The 20,713-nt window shown below is 39.9% G+C and overlaps 1 protein-coding gene across 4 annotated transcripts in view; it reads right to left on the bottom strand.

The window, feature by feature from the left end:
- The window catches only part of CNT2 (Concentrative nucleoside transporter 2), a 191,988-nt gene that overhangs the window by 132,149 nt on the left and 39,126 nt on the right, over positions 1 to 20,713 (bottom strand). The window contains exon 1 of one of the 4 annotated variants that reach the window (XM_017609128.1): positions 3,997 to 4,045. The exons of the other annotated variants lie outside the window; for them this stretch is intronic. The gene's annotated coding sequence lies outside the window, so the exon portion shown is untranslated. Of the gene's footprint in view, positions 1 to 3,996; positions 4,046 to 20,713 lie in introns of those variants that run through there. 4 annotated transcript variants of the gene reach the window in all.

Raw genomic sequence — 20,713 nt, 5'->3', positions numbered from 1 at the left:
CGTCAGCCACCACTTCGTTCGTATTCGTATATACGTATGTATCTATATGCGCTTACGCTTGCGCTTTACACGTATTTCAACACACTTTGAAGGCTTAATTATGGACACAATCTCACTTCTGGTCTGAAAGGATGGCTCTTAGTGTTATATTCAAGTTTATTTAATTATTTAATAACACTCAACTGTAATATATTGATAGATATAAAGTATTTAAAAGTCATAGAAAAAGATATATTTCACCAGTGGTGGAACTTTACGACTACTCGGTCTGAAGCTCGTTTCGCGGCTACTAATCGTTATTGCCACTTGCCACAGAGTCGCATTTCTACCGGGTTGCCATCAGTTGCTTACACTATGTTAAACTTAACAGTGACGTAAATAAAATTGATTGGCACGGTGTAAAGAAATTGACATCTACTGATGACCAAATGCAATATTTACAGCAGAATTTTTTTAAAAGTAGTTAACAAGCATGTTCCCATCAAGACAAAGATTAGGCGAGTCTTTGAAAACATTTGGTTTAATTCGGAAATTAAAAAAGCTATCGAGAATCGGAATAAAATGTATGATCCTTGGAAAAGATATAGAACGATGGATTTTTACAAACAGTTTACAGTTTTAAAGAAGGCGGTTGTTAAAATGGTTAGAAGTGCCAAAGCCAAGTATTTTGAAAATAATTTTGCAAAGGCAATCGGTAGCAAACAAACCTGGCAAAATTTCAAAACTATCGGTCTTGTTAAGAGTAAAGTGAACAGTTTTCAAGCTTCGGAAGATCTTGATTCTTTAAATAAAAAATTTGTAAAAATTTCGGCACCCCGAGTCACAAACACTAAAATTAATCTACCTTGTTCTCTACCAAATGTTATAAGTTTTAGTTTTTCGTGTGTAGATCAGTCCGACGTCCTTGAATGTTTCCTCTCAATTAAGTCTAATGCTGTTGGGACAGATGGTATACACCCTGTTTTTCTAAAAGCTATTTTACCCGTTCTACTTCCGTATATTACTCACTGTTTTAACACAATACTAACCACATCCGTTTTCCCAAAATGTTAGAAAACCGCTAAAATCTTGCCGATTCCTAAAGCCGACGGTGAACGCAGACCAATCGCAATTTAACCCTATATTTCGTAGGTAATTGAGTTAGTTTTGCATAAGCAGTTAAACGCGTTTCTTTCTAAGCACTCCCTTATACATAAACGGCAATCCGGGTTCCGAAAAGGACATAACTGTATACCTGAGCTGACTGACGTTATTGAAGATATTCGCGAATCCATCGACGAGGAAAAAGTCACATTCCTTACCCTACTTAACCACTCAAAGGCATTCGATTCCCTTAACCACAGTTTTTTGGACTTTCCCCTACTTCTTTAAAGTTAATTGCCTCTTACTTAGGAAATAGATCACAAGTGGTCTGTAGTGGGCCGTTGACATCATCTCAATTAATACTAGGCGAGGGTGTTCTGCAAGGATCCATTCTTGGTCCCCTTCTTTCTTCTTTATATATTAATGATCTACCGGCTATCGTTACCGATATGAGCTCTCACCTGTATGCTGATGATGTTTAGGTTTATCGTTCTTGCAAGCTCAATGATATATACGACTGTATTGTTTAAATCAACCATAATTTATGCCGCATTATCAAATGGGCATCAATGCACTAACTCTTAACCCTAAGAAGTCACAAGTGCTTGTCATCTCTAGAAAGCCCCTTGATACTTCGACTCTTCCAAAAATCATGCTTGGTCGCATGTGTATAAATTATGTACAGACGGCCAAAAATCTAGGAATTATCTTCAACAAAACATTAACTTGGGATAGTCACATAAATGTAGTCGTAGGAGAACTATACGGAATGCTTGGAGAGCTCTGGTCTACGCAACACTTCATCCCTCAACGAATTCGTATTTTAATCGTTAAGACATATCTTATGTTCTCTTTATTGTATGGTTGTGAAATTTTCGCTAATTGTGATTATGCGTGCAAACACACGCTTAATGTGCTGTTTAACAATATTACTCGTTACGCCTTCGGAATAAAGGCAAGAGATCACATTTCCCATCTTGCTGAGTCAATCTATGCCATGTCCCTGGATAAGCTCCTTCAAATCAGATCCCTCTTACATTTGCATAAAATTTACTACTCGAAAGTACTAGGGTATCTCAGTTCAGATCCCTCTTACTTTTGCATAAAATTTACTACTCGAAAGTACCAGGGTATCTCGCCCTTAGAATAACTGCCACGAAATCCGTGAGAAACTCTAAACTACTCGCTGCTAGATACAAAACACTGGCGTCAGAAAGGCAGTTCTTGGTGCAGGTGACTCGACTCTGGAATTCTCTTCCCCAAAATTTAATATCTATAAGTAGCATGAACACCTTTAGATTCGAACTTCGCAGGTATATTAGCGCTAAGTCAGATAATGTTAATTCGTAAGTACTTTTCTTGTTTTTCTTGTATGTTTTTACTTGATTGTTTCCTTTTGGTAATACTTGTAATTTAAAATATCTAAGCAAATCTTATATATCGCGCAATGTTTTAGTGTAGTTTAGGAACCCTATAACAGTAGCGTGTGCGAAGAAATTCCTAGTTGTATTTCCCTTATAAGATTGGTAACTCTTACTTATAAATATCTGCATATATAATTTTAAAACTTTATATAGCAAGAAAAAATTGTTTGCCGGTAAACTAGTAATATTATTCATAGTTTTCAAAATGTATCAACAAAATGTACCAAAGTGTCAAATCTTAAAAATTACGAAAAAATACGATTATCTTACGATTAATTTTTTTTTTCAATGGATACGTTTGCGAGATATTTTCAATTTACCGTTATTCAGCTTAAAGCAGAAATTGGTTCTATTTAATCACGTATATCTTACGAACAAATTTAAAAATCTTAATATAAAATGCGGCAGATTAAAGCTAATAAACCGGGTATACATCACTTTCCAATAAGCCCTATTGACACTTTAATTAAATATTCCAGCTTTTTTAATTTTTTAATGAAAAAATGAAAATAAAAATCTAACTTTAACAGAGGAAAAATTAAAATAATAACAGGTTCTGTGCCTAATTTTTGCATTTGTACTAAAGCATGTTCTGTTAAAAAAAAAAAAATAAAGTTACTGATGAAAAAACTCGATGGATAAATACGAAATATTGAGAGGTCCAATGAAAGTGCGCAAAGATTTTTTGTATGAAATATGAGCAGAAAAGCGTGTTACTCGGGTATGCGCGGCGTACGAGTAACTTTATCAGAAACTATCAGTCCTATCGGAAATATATATGTATATATGGAGAATTTCATAAGCTTTCATTTGCCGTATTTTATATTAAGATTTTTAAATTGGGTCGTAAGATATACGTGATTAAAGGGAACCAATTTTTGCTTTAAGCTGAATAACGGTAAATTGCAAATATCTCGAAAACGTATCCATACTAAACGTATCCAAACTAAAATTTGTGATCCAGTGTAATTAACAAAATTTTTAAGTAATAAAAACGATGACTTAAGTTGATTATAGCTTTTTTAATGTTATTCCCAACATTCGCATTCGCATTCGCGAATGTGAAAAATATGACATTCGAAACATCCCTAGTACATAGGTACTTGATACGTAAATTCTAATTTAGTCAAGTGGTTGATATATTTGTACATACATACATACGTCTCGTCACCTGAAATGCAAAATAACATAACAACATCGTCAATGAAATGGAAAAAGTCGAGACTATTTTTATTTATTTTTTCATAAAACGATGTGGGGAGTTGTAATTCAATGAAATCCATCATAGCAATCAAAAAGTGAATTTTGAATTTTTTATAAGTTACGACTTTTTGCATTTCAGTGACGATGCTGTTACGTTATTGTGACAATAATCTAGTAAATGTCGTAAAAAAAATAACTGATAACCGTCCCATTTTTTAAACATGTTTTAAAGCGTAAAACGTTTATGAATCCAATAATTAAATGGCGCAACTAAATATGTATGTACCAATGTCGTACTAGCCGGCAAGTAATTTTGGTTGTTTACTTTTCGAGTAATTATTATTCACCAGCAATAAACGCAGAGTTACAAAAGAGGACGAACTCTCATATCAAAAATTATGAAAAAGCACAAATTGCTAGGGATGAAATGATACCATGCAGGTATCGATACTTTTACTTGGAAGTAGTATCGAAAAAAAGTATCGATGCCTGAAAAATATCGGACCTGAAGTATCGATACCTACTCGTATCGGTACTCATTGTGTATTCCGTATTAGGTTAAATTATTATTTTTTAAATCACAAGTTAATCATCCTCTGGGAATTCTTAACCCTCAAACCGGCAACTTTGAAATAGTGATCAGAAATGGTTGGGAATTTTGACTTCCAGGTGAGATAAACGAAAAGTGTCTCCAGGCACTCATATCGGTTAAAGCAAAAAATATGAACAGATAGAAATTATATTAAGTACCAACGGTTTTATTCCAAAAAGTTTAGCAGTCCAATGGAATCTAGAAATATGTGTTACTTTTTTGAGTGCTATTCCAAAAAGCAATCTTTTGCCGCAGATCAAATAAATATAAATTGCATACTTCGCAAATACATTGAGTTTGTGACTTTTTACAAAATTTGTACCATTTTTTGCCACTTTCTCGAGCCATTTAGGAAGTTGATTATTACCATTGAACGTCATCAACGTGATATACAGATTTTCTGCCAACACCCAAAACAGCAGATTGCGCTTCATCTTGTGGAGTAGAAGGTTGACTTGTTGAAGATGGGCCACTAACCGAACGCGTTTGAGTGTAGCTCACAAGACTAGCAGCGATCTGTTCTCGGAATTCAGGTATCAATGAAATGATAAAAACGGCGGTCATTGCGTCCATCCCCATCTCGGAACGTCGGGAATCTTTTTATGACTTCAAACCGTTTCAATGGCATCGTTTCGCGAATGGGTTCAAATGCATTCTTCATTAACTAGCTTTATAAATTCGGGGAACGATAAATCGACATGTATAAATGAATGCCGATTTACTGGCAGATATCATCGACATTCACATTGAATCTCAAGTTTATATTCTGATTAAGTTAGAGCATACCGGTTCGTCTCTTAAACAATCATTTCAATTATTTCTTTAGAGAAAAAATATAGAAATAATTGCGCCGGTCTTGAGAGCGTTTTTGTGTGCTCAGGTAAGCCACGAAATGCCACCTCATTTATACGAAGTTTAAGGTTTGTTTTGCGCCAGATGACTTTGCTGAGTTCAGCAGAATCTCTGTTTATTTATTTAATGTCTGCAATAAAAAATCTATACGATCAGTACGTAAAATCAATTTTCCAAAGATGTGAGAGAAACTCTTACTTCCAATCAAACCACCATTGGTTGGTACAACTGCTGGACCGGTAGCTTCGGCTACACACCTAGTCTCCACAGAATCCATAAATTCAAGAATTTCTTCGGCTGATAACTTCGACAATTTCTCACGCGACATCATGGAACGATTTGCATATATTGTTATTTAGACACTTTATGAAAAACAGGTGAAAAATTTATAAAAAGTATTTGCCTTACCGGTAAAAAGCACCGTAACTAAAACGCAATAGAAAACTACGACGCTTAAAAAAATTCGCGCCGAACGACAAGAGTGCCTTGAGGTACACTTAGATTTTTTGCTATAGAACATAAAATCCAACTATTTTCAACACCGTAGATATAAAATCGGGAAGCTTATGACTAAAACTTTACGGGAATAAAATTCTTGGTTTAAAAGAACTTCTCCAAAAAAAAATTTTTGATGCTGAAAATCTGAAATTTTTTAATACGAAAACACAACATTAAGAAAGGTTAGGTTAGGTTAGGTTGGAGTGGCAGCCCCGCGCAGAGCGCGGAGCACATGTGGGCTGGAAAAGCCCGTTGTGATACCATTGGCCGAAGCCATTTGTTTCTTTTCCCTTCCTTAGTAATTGAACCACCCAATCTGTTTTATATAGCACAAAAAGTCGAGGAAGTTCGCCGAGTTCAAATCGGCTAAACAATCTAGAAAGTACTTGTTGAAGAATCGGTTGCGCGTGTTGGCCAGGGCGGTACAATGGCAGAGATAGTGTTCGACGGTCTCCACCTCTTCCTCGTCTCTGCAACTGCGACAAAAATCGTTGGTGGGGTATCCTAGCCTTTTTCCGTGTGTGCCCATCAGGCAGTGTCCGGTGATAACCCCGACTACTAATCTGAGAGAGGAGCGGTCCAGCCGGGTAAGAGCTATGGATCGCTTTACATCAATCTTTGGCCAAATTTGCCTGGTAGTATGGCAGGTGGTTTCCACAGCCCACCTGAAATTTACCTCCTCGACGAGTTCCGTCTTTAGTCTGTGTTTGCAGGATGTTAGAGGTATCCCCGCATTCTGAGCAGAATTGACTTCAGATAATTCCGTCCCTCTCCTTGCCAGCTCGGGACCCATACAACAGTCAAGGAGCATTTTGATGCCAGCAGGTTGAGAATCTTCCTGCATTCTATGGCTACTTTGGACGTTGTTCCATTAGAATTGAGAGATTTGATAGCAGCGTGGCTGTCAGAATAGATAGCAATAGGCCATCCTGGAGGGGCGGAGGTTATAACCCACCGTGTCGCCTCCATTATGGCGTTTAATTCTGCTTGAAAAACACTACAATGGTCCGGTATGCGAAAGTTGAGGTTTGGCGCGAGTTCGTCAGAGTAGATCCCGCTACCCACTCTTTTGTTAAGCTTGGAACCATCTGTATATATGGCCGTAGACCCTGGGTTCAGGTCTGTGGCCCCTTCCCATTCGTTCCTCTCTGGGATCCTTGTGGAGAATTTGTTGTCTAAGCAGAGTAGAGGAGTGGTATAATCTATCTGTCGTAGATTATCCGGTAGAGTTTTAAGTACTTTTGCGTGTCCGAACCTGAGGTCTCTCCATGGCTGGATTGTATTTAACCTGACCGCACTGCAGCCGGCACGAAATTTTCCGTAGAGATCCACAGGTGGAAGATTTAACATTATTTCCAGAGATTTGGTAGGTGTAGTGGGCAGTGCTCCCGTGACTAGCATGGCAGCTGTCCTCTGCACCCGTTCCACCTTGGCTCTGGACAAAGTGTTGCTTAGCGCAGGCCACCATACGGTGACCCCGTAGAAAAGGATGGGTCTTATCACAGCTGTGTACATCCAGTGTACTATGTGTGGTTTTATTCCCCATTTTTTGCCTATTGCCGTCTTAGTGGCATAAAGGGCGGTATTGGCCTTTTTAGAGCGGTCTTGAATGTTTCGCTTCGAGTCAAGTTTTTTGTCTAGAATAATTCCAAGGTATTTGACCTCGGTTGAGAGAGTAAGTGCCACTCCGTTTAGGGTGGGAGGTTTAAATAAGGGAGTTTTATACTTCCTCGTGAAAAGTACCATTTCCGTTTTGGTAGGGTTGACGCTAAGTCCACATTCCTTGGACCAGATGTTTACCAGACCGAGTGCGTTTTGCAATAACTCACTCAGGACCTGAAGATGTTTGCCCGTTGCCACGATTTCTATGTCATCAGCGTACGCTATGGCTTCACAACCGGTGCCCTTTAGGCTTAGAAGTAGGGTGTTCACTGTTAGATTCCAGAGCAGAGGGGAGAGAACGCCCCCTTGGGGGTGCCTCTGGTCACATACTTTGTGATGGAACCATCCCCCAGTTCTGATAGAATAGTTCTCTTCTCAAGAAGGAGCCCAACAAAATCTACCAGACCCCGCTGCACTCCCGCCATGAGAAGGGAGTTAACAACAGACTTCGTGTAGACATTGTTGAACGCACCCTCGATATCGAGAAAAACTCCGAGCATGTATTCCTTTAAGGCCAATCCTTTTTCAATCGCCGATAGGATTTCATGGAGTGCGGTATCCACGGATTTTCCTTTGGAATATGCATGCTGGTTCTGGGAGAGGTTGTAATTTTTTATATTGCGTCGAATATATTCGTCGATGAGCCTCTCTAGAGTTTTAAGGAAGAATGGNAGACATTGTTGAACGCACCCTCGATATCGAGAAAAACTCCGAGCATGTATTCCTTTAAGGCCAATCCTTTTTCAATCGCCGATAGGATTTCATGGAGTGCGGTATCCACGGATTTTCCTTTGGAATATGCATGCTAGTTCTGGGAGAGGTTGTAATTTTTTATATTGCGTCGAATATATTCGTCGATGAGCCTCTCTAGAGTTTTAAGGAAGAATGGAGTGAGGCTTATAGGCCTGAAATCCTTCGGTTTCACATTTGCGGCCTTGTCTCCTTTTGGTAAGAATACAGCTTTTGCCTTTGTCCACTTATGTGGTATCTGAGTCAGGGTTAGGCAGGATGTAAAAATCTGAGAAAGCAGGGGGCACAGTATGTCCTTAGCTTCCTGTAGTTGAGCGGGAAAAATTCCTTCAAGGCCCGGAGATTTGTAGGGCTGGAAGGGCATTAAAGCCCATTCCACCCTCTCCTCACTTACGACGTCCCTAACGGTATCATCCAGAGACAAGTAGGTCTTAGGACCGGGCGAAAAGGCGGAGGTGTCGTCCGAGCAGCCCGGGAAGTGAGTGCTCATAAGGACCTCCAGCATTTCGTTACATGATGTCGTCCAGTCACCGTTAGGCTTCTGGATAGAGTTCATACTCGAAGAGGATTTCGAGAGAACTTTCCTCAGCCTATTGGCTTCAGAGTTCTCTTCTATGTTATTGCAGAAGTTTTGCCAAGATCTGCGTTTCGCCCTCTTTTTGGCGTTCTTGAAAACTTTGAGTGCGTCCTTGTATGGTTGCCAAAGACCTGTTTGCTTAGCATGATTGAAAAGCCTCCTGCTGTTCTTCCTCAGTGCTGAAATTTCAGGATTCCACCACTGGGGTTTCTTTTTGCCCTTCGGGAGGGTGCTTGGGCAGGAGGCTTTAAAGGCAGCATTACAGGCATTTGTCACAAAGTTCACTGCTTCATAAATTTTTGACGATGAGTCCAGCTAACCGAGAGAAACACCCTTTGTATTCGAGAGACTCGCTTCATCAGGTCTTAACGATAAGCAGGACTTATCGTGAGAAACGTATCTGCGTAGAGAGGCCGACAGCGTATTCCTATACTTTGCCCAGTCGGTTCGCTTTCTGTTCCTGTATGCTGTTAAAGGAGCAGGATCAAAATTTAGATTGAAACTAATGTAGAGGTGGTCAGAAAAAGAGTGTACCTTGGACACCTGTCAGTTCCTTATCCGATCGGACAAACCGCTCGACACAAGGGTGATGTCCAGCACTTCCCTTCTAACAGAGGTCACAAAGGTGGGATCGTTCCCACGGTTACATACAGTAAGATTGTGTAAAAGAATAAAGTCAAGTAAACACTCACCCCGGGAGTTGGTGTCGCTTGAGCCCCAGATCGTGTTATGTGAATTAGAGTCAGCCCCTATTATGACTGGGAGCTTTTTGCGATTTGCTTCCTTCACCGCTTCTTCCAGTCTATAGGGTGGAAAAGCATGGCTGTCGTGGGCCATGTAGGTTGATGCCAGCCAGATAACGCTCTCCTTCAGCTGTGCGCCTGATGCAGACAGTGTCCCCGTCGCTGTATTGGGAGAGTAAAAAATAAGAATATACTTTTTTAATTAGAATGCAAGCTCTGATCCTACCTATTACTGGAGCTGTTACCACCTGGTAGGCATCAGAGTTCAGTCCGCAAACCTCGTTTCTGACGATCCAGGGTTCTTGGACTAGAATCAAGTCCTCAGCTTTATCGATGAGGCGAAGAAGGAGAGTAGCCGAGGCTGCCTTGGAGTGGTGCAGATTAATTTGTAGGATCTGCACCATCCTCAGAATCGGCTATGTCCATTACTTCTAACTCCCTCCGCTCGGCGGTGGCAATGACTGTGATGTCATTGTCCTCCTCCTNCCAGGGTTCTTGGACTAGAATCAAGTCCTCAGCTTTATCGATGAGGCGAAGAAGGAGAGTAGCCGAGGCTGCCTTGGAGTGGTGCAGATTAATTTGTAGGATCTGCACCATCCTCAGAATCGGCTATGTCCATTACTTCTAACTCCCTCCGCTCGGCGGTGGCAATGACTGTGATGTCATTGTCCTCCTCCTCCGGTTCGGATACCAAAAGCTGGTCCTCGTCCAGCGTTTCCCATCGACTGTAGACCGACCCTACGTAAGCAGATACTGAGCCCGTGTCGCTCTCAGTATCTGTCGAGGTATCGGATACACTCGTTGGTGGGTCCACGGGTTCACTCGTGGTGTTTCCTGTGTACCCCGCGCTGCCCGCCACCGATGCCGACGCAGGGGCCACGGGTCCGCTCGAGGCGTTGCCTGTTTTGTTGGCCCCTTCGTCGGGAAGAATATCTGAGGGAGCGGGTCCGCTCGAGGCGTTGCCCGTTTCCCCCTCTTGCTGATCCGTTCTCTGGTGGATTTTTACTGTGATTGAGTAAAAGCCGTAGCTTATTACCCCACCACAATCCTCGAGAACTGGGACAGAAGCATCGTTGATGACAAAGCCAACAAAACGCTGCTTCCCCTTGGTCTCGCCAACTCCTCCAATCGCTGGTGGACAGTCCTTCGTCGCCCATGCGGATGAACTCGAGTATCTCCTCCGGTTTTGACGGCTCAGCTGGTACCCAGGCCCAGGCTCGCGGCCTGTTAGGGATTTCATCCTTATGGACGGCAACTAAGTCTGCCCCGGGCCACAGCTGCCCAACCGTGGAAATAGCTTCTTTGTAGAGCCGGACCGCGCGCTAATCGGCGCACGCTACCAGCTTAACTCGCCCTTGATGCCATCCGGCATCACGGACGACTGGTGCAGGGCCGGGGTACTTCTGGAGTATCCCTTTATATACCCTGCATAAACCCATCAGGACGGACTTCCAGTTGTCCGTGGTAATGTGGCCGTCCGGATGCCCCTTGTCCAACACCGCCAGCGTGAGGTGCTCTTTGGCGGCTTCACTGAACGGCTTCGTGTTGGATATGGCCATCGACGGACGGTTAGATGGGGAGGCATCCCTATACCTCTTGGACTCACTCGAGGTGTCGTCTTGAGATCGCTGTCTCTTGGAGGTAAGGTCCTTCCTTGGGTTTTCCCGAGTGGGTGGTTTGTCCTTCCCGCCTTTCCCGGAGGATCGCTTGGCGCTGGCGGCGAAGACTCCCATGGCCCACTTAAGAGAGGTTGTTTGCTCCTCCGTCAGTTGGTCATGCGGGATGACCCACAGCCTTTTGATGACCTTAGGGGCTGCCCTTCGGTCACGCTGGGCCCTGACGGAGGGCGAAACTTTCGTTGCTGCCTTGGAGCAGCCGGGGTGCAGATCGAGGCCATTTGCCCTGGTCTTCGAGGATTTACTCGCGGGAGTGGTTCTCTGCTTGTCCGTGGAGGACTTTTGCTCGACCACTACACCTTGAGGTTTTAGTGTGCCCTGGATGGGCATGGGGGAGGGGGCCTTCCGCAGCTTTTCCGCCGGCTTCGACTTTCCCTCATGGGGATAGTACCACCGGCATCCCTGGAGGTTCGCTTAGCCTCTGGGGGTTTAGCAATCCTTCCAGCTTCTGCGGGAGCCCGAAGCTGCTTGGGCCGTTCAGGCCCTCTCGGTTCCGTCGATGCGGTTTCCGAGGGGGTTTGTGTTTTGGACTTTCCATCGCCGTGTCCAGCGGCGGCACTACCCGTGCAGGGTTCCGAGGCTTCTTTATTTACGTTTCGGTGGCCGGAAAAAAGGAAAGGGGAAAAACGGTCGACCACAGCAGAGTCCCATGCCGCAGCAAGTCCACCGTTANGAGTGTACCTTGGACACCTGTCAGTTCCTTATCCGATCGGACAAACCGCTCGACACAAGGGTNTTGTTTGCTCCTCCGTCAGTTGGTCATGCGGGATGACCCACAGCCTTTTGATGACCTTAGGGGCTGCCCTTCGGTCACGCTGGGCCCTGACGGAGGGCGAAACTTTCGTTGCTGCCTTGGAGCAGCCGGGGTGCAGATCGAGGCCATTTGCCCTGGTCTTCGAGGATTTACTCGCGGGAGTGGTTCTCTGCTTGTCCGTGGAGGACTTTTGCTCGACCACTACACCTTGAGGTTTTAGTGTGCCCTGGATGGGCATGGGGGAGGGGGCCTTCCGCAGCTTTTCCGCCGGCTTCGACTTTCCCTCATGGGGATAGTACCACCGGCATCCCTGGAGGTTCGCTTAGCCTCTGGGGGTTTAGCAATCCTTCCAGCTTCTGCGGGAGCCCGAAGCTGCTTGGGCCGTTCAGGCCCTCTCGGTTCCGTCGATGCGGTTTCCGAGGGGGTTTGTGTTTTGGACTTTCCATCGCCGTGTCCAGCGGCGGCACTACCCGTGCAGGGTTCCGAGGCTTCTTTATTTACGTTTCGGTGGCCGGAAAAAAGGAAAGGGGAAAAACGGTCGACCACAGCAGAGTCCCATGCCGCAGCAAGTCCACCGTTACTCCCGGAGGCGGACAGGTATCCCGGAGGCGCCATTAGAATACAGTCGGAAAGCCCCCTGACTGCAAACCTTCCAATGGGCACGGTGACGCATGACACCCTGGATTAGGGGGAGAGGGTAGATTAGACACCCTCCGGGTCTAGATTCATAGTGTTCTGTAGAAACAGGGTCACTTCTTGAAGGATGCATTTCGCGCACTATGGTCTTGATGTGTTAGTGGCTACGCATACAGGGTCCCCTGTATGCTGTGTTACGCTTCCTCCACACCCTGCATTCCGCTCGACCCCCAACATTAAGAAAACATTTATTAATAAAATATTTCAGCGAAGAAAGTTTTCTTTTGTTGTATTCCCAAGAATAGAAGTCTTTCCAAATGTTTGCCAGTCAACCGATTTCTTGACGTAGTTAATGTTGCTCCTGCTTTCGAAAATAATCGTTCGCGAGGAACAGAAGTTGCGAATATATGTATATATTATCATGCTTGTTTATACAACAAACGAAACGCAGCTTTCAAGCCCTCCAATTCTTCTAATGGGCTCGACTTCAGGGAGGATACTGGGCTGGATAAAAAAAAAACGTAATTTTGTTATTTTAAACAAAATTTTTTGGAGGTCGCGCTAGTCGGTTTTTTATAAAAACGCTGATATTCTATTTTTTTTCATGGCTTGTTATAGTGCAGCTAAAAATACTGTATAGGTATTATTGGGAAATATTTATTTTCGAAAAGGTTTCAGTTTTTCAAAATTCAAAATAGCGGATCCAAAATGGCGATCAATTTGAAAAAAAAATGGCTGGATTGTCTCGAAACTCAGAATTCGGGAAGTTTTCGGGACGTTGATTACGAATCTGAAGTCAATTTTTAAAATTCAAAATGGCGGATCCAATTTTGCTATTAAATTCTTAAAAAATTACTAAAATTCAAATGTTGATACTGAAAGTTTTAAGCATTGTCATGGGTTTAAACTTGTTACCAGTGGGTTTCTGTGTACGAATCTGATGTCAGCAGAATCCAATCATTTTATATTAGGGATGTAAGTGGCAAAAATACATCGATGTTTTTCTTTGATTCGATGCATTGAAATGTACATCGATATTTTTGGATGCATCGATTTGCATAGGATTTTTCAGATAATAGGGGTCCAAGTCATGCAAGTAGCACGGATTCAATGAAATGCAAAAATACTATTCCTAATTCGCAAGACTACGAGAGCCTCCCATAGCAAAATGGTAGCATCCGTAGGTAGCTAGCAGCGAAATTCTGTGTCAAATACAATAACAAGATACAGCAAAAAATGTGGTGAGCAAAATGAGAGGAATGAGAGAAATATGTAGCAATTCCAACAGCAAAACAACTAGCTCAGGGTCGCATTTGTATTGATATGCTCGTGGGCGTCACCATAATATTGTCATAACTTTGGAACTACTTGCGGTTTAAACCTGAAACTTTCCCAACAATTTCTTCAGATATTCGTCTATAATACTACATTAGAACAAAGGCAAAAGTTCTAACTTTATAACACAACTTTTGTATTTGAAGAAACTACCTCCATAATTTTTATAAAAAAGTTTAAAAATTGGCCATTTTGTTTTTAATAAGTATTAATAACTGTACTTAAACTCAGTTTCTTTAAAATAGTATCTATTTTATGGCGTAAAAAATTGAAATCAATCGATAATAAAATGTGTGAGATATAGGGAGTTTAAATTAAAATTTCGCAAAAATTCGCCGCTGTGAAAAATCTGGTTTTTTGGCATTTCCGACATGAAGGCATCAGTAAAAACTTGGTTAAAACTAACTGTAAATATATTTCTGTGTAAGCTATCGTTATTAATACTTATTAAAAACAAAATGGCCAATTTTTAAACTTTTTTATAAAAATTATGGAGGTAGTTTCTTCAAATACAAAAGTTGTGTTATAATGTTTGAACTTTTGCATTTGTTCTAATGTAGTATTATAGACGAATATCTGAAGAAATTTTTGGGAAAGTTTCAGGTTTAAACCGTAAGTAGTTCCAAAGTTATGACAATATTATGGTGACGCCCACGAGCGGGTACTCGCCTCTAGATGACAAATATATTCACATAGCACTTGTACAAGTAATTTTGAATGTAGTATTAAATAAAATGTTGCAGTTCATGAATTTATCAGTGTTATAGAACTTATTAAAGCTCTTTATTGTAAACTTAAAAGACATACTTAAAGCGCAGTTAGTCAACGACGTAGCGTAAACGTAGGTTGACGTACGTAGCAGCATATAAAATTTACTGTTGAAAGAGAGAGAGAGTAGCAACGGCAACGTCACCGCCATGCGGTGGTGAGTTTTCGTCAACACGCGCATCCCATAAGGTAGAGGTGTCTGCGTCAACCTACGTCTACGTTACGTCGTTGACTGTTTGCGCTTTTACATATATATCTGTGTAACTACATACAATGGTGGAAGAAATAATATAAACTTTTTATTTTGACCAGGTTTGGCTATATTACTTTTGTTTATTCGATGTTTTTTTTTTTTATAAAATTATAGCGCATTATATAATACGCATCATATAAATCTACGTATCAAATTAAAAAAAAAAAACAAATTTTAACAAAATCCCCCAAAAATTTCAAACTTTTTAATCAGGGGGGCTACTCTGTAATGCGATGCGAAAAAGAATTGCGATGCGATAGGCAATCGCCACAGTCAAGGCGAATCTATACAAGGTGGTGTTATCGGATCCGCTGATTTCACGGCGAATTTGTACCTTTTGTCAAAATCATGTGTTTGTTGTAATTTGGCTTTGTACTGATTGTCAAGGAGCGTATAATTTGTTGTTGTAATTTTTGTTTTTGTTCTGTTAACACCACCTTGTATAAATTCGCCTTGGCCACAGTATATAACATACGACGTATTTTGTTGAAGGTGTTGCACTTTTTCTTCCATACTGAAATTTTTGTACATCCAATTTGTATAAAGAAAATGCAAAAAAATATTAAAAATCAACATGAATTCTTAGCTGCACTTTCACTTTATAATACTAAAATTGAATCGACTATAAAACTGCACACCGTCAGTTGGTGTCGAACACTCATGCGGTGAGGATGTGATCGCGCTTTTATTGATTTTATTGCCGTCAACAAGCATTTTCGTAAAAGCGCTAGTACAACCTCAACAACAAAGTTATTATTAATGGATAAAAGAGACATCTTTTTGGATTTTCGGTAATAAGTTTTGAAATTTTAATAGCATTTCAAGTGCTTATCAAAACTTTACGACACTCACATATTGACAAGATTTGACCATTTATCTTAATATTATGTATTTTTTTTTAAAAAAAATACAGTTTATACTTAAAAAAAGCTGTACAAATCCAAGGTTCAATCTTTTTGCAACATTAAAAAATCAACACACTTTCGTAAGAATTTCGAGCTTTTTAATTAGATTTCCTAGAAATATTTTGAGTATGCAGTTGTGTAGCCCATTCAGTTTTAATATAACAAAGTCTTTTAAGATTTTTTTTGATGAAGCAGTTGCTCTTTTTCTCCATATAAAAAAATCGTCGAACACACTTCGTATGGAAAAAATTACGCATATCGTCAACAAAAAAAATATAATAATAATAAATTACCAAAAATCAGCGGTAAATCCCAGCTACTGTAAACTTGCAATTTACTTTACTGAAATTGAAAACCTCGAAATTTTTACGAAAGCTTGTAGATTTTTTTAATGTTGCACAAAGTATTAAACTTGGATTTATGCAGATTTGTTAAAGAACAAATTAAATTTTTATAAAAAGATAAATAAAATTAAAAAAAATAATAAAATAAATAGTAATAGATTTTTCAAAACTTACCAAGGCAAATACGAAAAAGAGAAAACAAAAAGAGAATAAAAAAAAATTCACGCTCTGAATTTTTTGAGCCNCACGCTCTGAATTTTTAGAGCCATATATTTTTAGTATTCATCAAAAAATTATACAAAAAAGTACTGCGTAGTAGCAGAGTATATTGTAAACGAAATTGTATCAACAAAGTACAATTGTACCAAAAATGCCAACACTTTTTCGCTGTTTTCGCAAAATGTAGTTGTGTGCGTGAGCCCATCGCTGACATATCCAACGGTCAGAAGCGCTCCATTAGTTCTATTGGAGCGCTCCATATTCAGCAGTAAGCGCCCAGCAAGAACGACCTAACGCATTGTCCAATACACTTACAAAATTGTCAATAAAAACCAACGCATTTGCATATTAGCGATATCCATATGCCATTTTTTACGTTATATAACACGTTATTAATCGCATAACAATATTTGATTGAAAAGAGACAACTACATATAGTATAATATAATAGCGAATTCCATGTGAAAGAAAGAGAAACTACTCACACTTGAAACGATTATGCGTTAGATTTCTCCAGGAGCCCTATGTAAAATGATGCAAAGTTCTTGAATTTCTCACACAAACTTTTTGTAGTACTAGGTGTATATAGCGCATTAGTTAACAGATAGGGTTCTTACTGGGCGCTCCCTTCCTAATTTCACACTTCATTGTATTTTAACATTGTGTGTCATTAGAAAGAAGCGCTCCCTTGCTGGTTCCAAAGAAGCTCTTGGTGACCGCTTCAACTAAAGCATTTAAAAAGCGATACATGCAAATTTTAATTTTTATATTATATTTTGGTTTTAATAAAAGAATTGCGTTTTTGTAGACCATTTGATGGTTTTATTAAGTGTACTTATAAACATGTTTTTTTTTATTTTCTATGTGGTATACATACGAAAATACATATATACATACACGTTTGCACATAAATTAACTTTTCTTCAAAAGAAAATATTTTATGTTACTACTCAAAATGATATTTATTTCTGTGCATTGTTAGAAATTTAAAAATTTATTTTTTACTTTGATTTTGTACTGCTCCGTACTTGCTCCTTTGGGGAGCAGCTAACTTTCAGTCCCGTTGGGTACATTCACATCAGTGTTGATATTTAAGATTTTTAAATTGTACCAAATTAATGACAAAAAGTGTAACTTTTGGAGCTTAATTGTACTTTTCACCATTTCCGTCAATGCATTGCCCCCCTTTTCTCGCAACCAAACAAAACCAATTTTGTTGTCTACTGCAGTGTGTTTATTGTTCAATTCAATGTACAGCTTCAGTTAGTGTAGGCTTAATTTAACGTAACTTATCATTGATATCTCTTCAGCTGGCCTATAAAGTCATAGCCTGTCTTGTCAGAAAGTCCCACTAAGTTAAACTAAGTTTCATTCAGCTTAGAGTTTAACTTAAATTATACACAAATAAATTCTTGAATTATATTTCACATTTTTAAAAGTACACCCCGCCACAAAATGGTACGATCACCTGGTTTGGGCTATTTATTATATTATTTATCATTGTCTAACAAAAACTATACAAATAAAGCTTAATTTAAAATCCATATATTAAAAAATCCATATAACATAAAATGCGAACGTTCGTTATATGGAAGAAAGTGCGCAAACACCGCAAACAAAGAAATTCAAAAAATCAATCGTATTTTTTTAGACACTTCAAACTTGCACCTTATTATAGTAGAATGAATGTGCTACAAAAATGTTAACCCAAAACATGTCTACAAATTCTGAACAAAAACTGTATACAATTTTTTTCAAGTTTGGATTTATTTGCAAGGTTTTTGTTTGACAATGAGCTACGATTTTATAAAAAAAATAATTAAAATTATTTAAAAAATAAAATAAATACCGGGTGACCGTGAAATTTTGTCAAAGATGAAGACAATGATGATAAAACATTAATACAATATATACGTCAGTTCATATTAATGAACATAAAATGAGATCACTATCGATAAAATGGATCTCCTCAAGGGAAATTTTTAATTTCAACGCATGGAATTTACATACACTTTTTTATTTTCAACCCCCGAATTTCCCAATTACTTGTATTTCTACAGGATCGCCATTAGGTAAATTGCATTTCCAAAGATTTTTTCAAAATAAAAGCGATGAGGGATATTTCACCCGACAGTTATAAGAAATCGCAATCACCATAACGTACATCACTAATATTACTGTTCACAATCACGTTTACATTCAAAATTACAATTCATAATTTCGTTTTGTAGCAAAAATCAAAGTGCTAGAAGAGATTTGAGCGTTTGGTACAAAAAGTTTTTTTGATGTTGAAATTGTACTTAAAATCTGCAAATTGCACTTTTGTACTTTTTAAAATTAATTGTACTAAAAAAAGTACAATTGTATTTAAAATATCAACACTGTTTCACTGGTGTGACGAAGTACTTGCTGCAGCGAGGCCAGATTTGAGCGTACCCAATTTTTTACCGATAATAACTCATGCGAGGGATTTGGGTATTGGGCATTTTACAAGTATACATACAGATGTGTGCAATAATAATCGGAGTTTTTAGAATTGTTTTGAGTGTGCAGTTTTGTAGCCCATTCAACTGCAAGTGTAAGTTTCAAGTAGCTTGGACTTACCGTCGATTTTTAGCAATTTATTGTTCGCGCATTTTCTTATATACAAATTATATATTATAATATTATAATACAATATTATATAAAATAATATATACAAACGAGAGAAAACAAATAATTGGCAAAAAATCGGCGAAAAAAGGCTAATGCCGATGCTCAATTTTGTGCCGATACTAGCCGATTCCGATACCGATTGATCGGTCGGACTCTATTAGGTACTATTCAATATTCGGCCGAACACCTAAGCCGAAGTCGAACACTAAAGTTAAGTTCTACGTATCAAAAATTATAAGTTTGCGATTTTTTATTTCGTAACAAATTATTTTTACTTTTTTTAAATACAACAGAAACAGAAAAACATACTGTTACGATTATCCTTGTTTAATTGACGGATTTCCCAAAACCCTTTCGGTTCGTATCGCTGGATTGTTAAATAAGCAGACAAGATGAACAAATTACAGTACAATTAACGTTATTGTCTATCAAACACTTAACAATACTTGTTTATGCAATAACAGCAATTAACCAAACTTGTTAAGGCAATTAAAACACTTTATAAAACTTGCTAACACAATAGAACTTATAGCTTGCTGACTCGCAACTGACTTGTCTGGTAGCTTGTTGACTTGCACCTAACTTACTTCGCTGTAGCAGCGGCCTAATATACCTGCGCTTGCCTTCATGGAAACTCTAGAACGTTCGGAAGTTTATCGCACATTTCTCATTCTCTCGCTGTTCCCAGTATTCACACATTTGAAGTTTCTCGCTGTCGAATATTCTACGTCATTCCTCGATCATTCTACCATTTTCTTCGCCGCGTTGCCGCAGTATTCGCCACACTGCCCTCCATCTAAGTCTGATCGTCCCGATCAGACGTACTTGCTATTCCAAACGCTGCAAACCTTTCCAAGTGGACCACCTTCATCTTTCTTGGTCTCCCAACGGTCTGGATTTGATACACTACGCTACTTAGCCGTTTGACGACCTTTATACGGTCCTTCCCAGTTGCATTTGGGGACAAACATTTCTTCGGTTGTGGATTGTACAGCAACACTAACTCTCCTTCTTGGAAACCCTTGGAGTTCATCGCTTTATCAAAGCTGGCCTTCACGTTGTCGCTCATAATTTGAGTACGCTATCTCACAAGAACATGTATCTCTCCCAGCTCCTCTTCCAGGATGTTGGAATTCTCTTTCCCAATTCTTCTTGCAATATCACTTACTCCAAACTTCAGCTCACTAGGCAAACGGAGTTCAGTGCCGAAGATTACCTTGGCAGGAGTTTTACCCGTGGTTTCATGCACTGCTGACCGGTATCCCATCAGGAACATCCCAATCTTTCTGATTCTTGTCCACGACCTTCCGAAGATGCTCTTCTAGTGTCCGGTTGAACCATTCCACCATGCCATCTGATTGGGGATGAAGAGTCGCTGTACGAGTTTTCCGGATGGCCAGTATCTCGCACATCTCTTGGAACACCGCTGATTCAAAATTTCTTCCCTGGTCAGAGTACAGCTCTATATGTACACCATATCTCGCAAGCCAGTTGTAGGTGGATACCTCCGCTACTGTTTTAGCTTCCTGGTTTGGAATCGGGTATACCTCCGGCCATTTGTTAAAGTAGTACCATAACAACAAGGACGTATTTGTTTCCCTGTGCGCGAATAGGAAATGGACCGGCTACATCCATGGAAATCCGCTCGAATCGTGCACCTGAGTTATACAGCTTCATCTGGCCATGACTTTTGGATTTCGGCCCTTTAGCTGCAATACACTCCGCGCAGTTAGCAGTCCACTCTTCTACCGATTGTCGACAGGCAACCCAATAAAACCTCTTCT

This window comes from Rhagoletis zephyria, unplaced genomic scaffold, assembly GCF_001687245.7.
Source record: "Rhagoletis zephyria isolate East Lansing unplaced genomic scaffold, Rhagoletis_zephyria_1.1 Rzeph_scaffold_00193, whole genome shotgun sequence".
In the NCBI taxonomy this organism is placed as follows: domain Eukaryota; kingdom Metazoa; phylum Arthropoda; class Insecta; order Diptera; family Tephritidae; genus Rhagoletis; species Rhagoletis zephyria.
The sequence above is the reverse complement of the archived record's forward strand: the minus strand, read 5'-3'. Positions and strand labels throughout refer to the sequence as shown.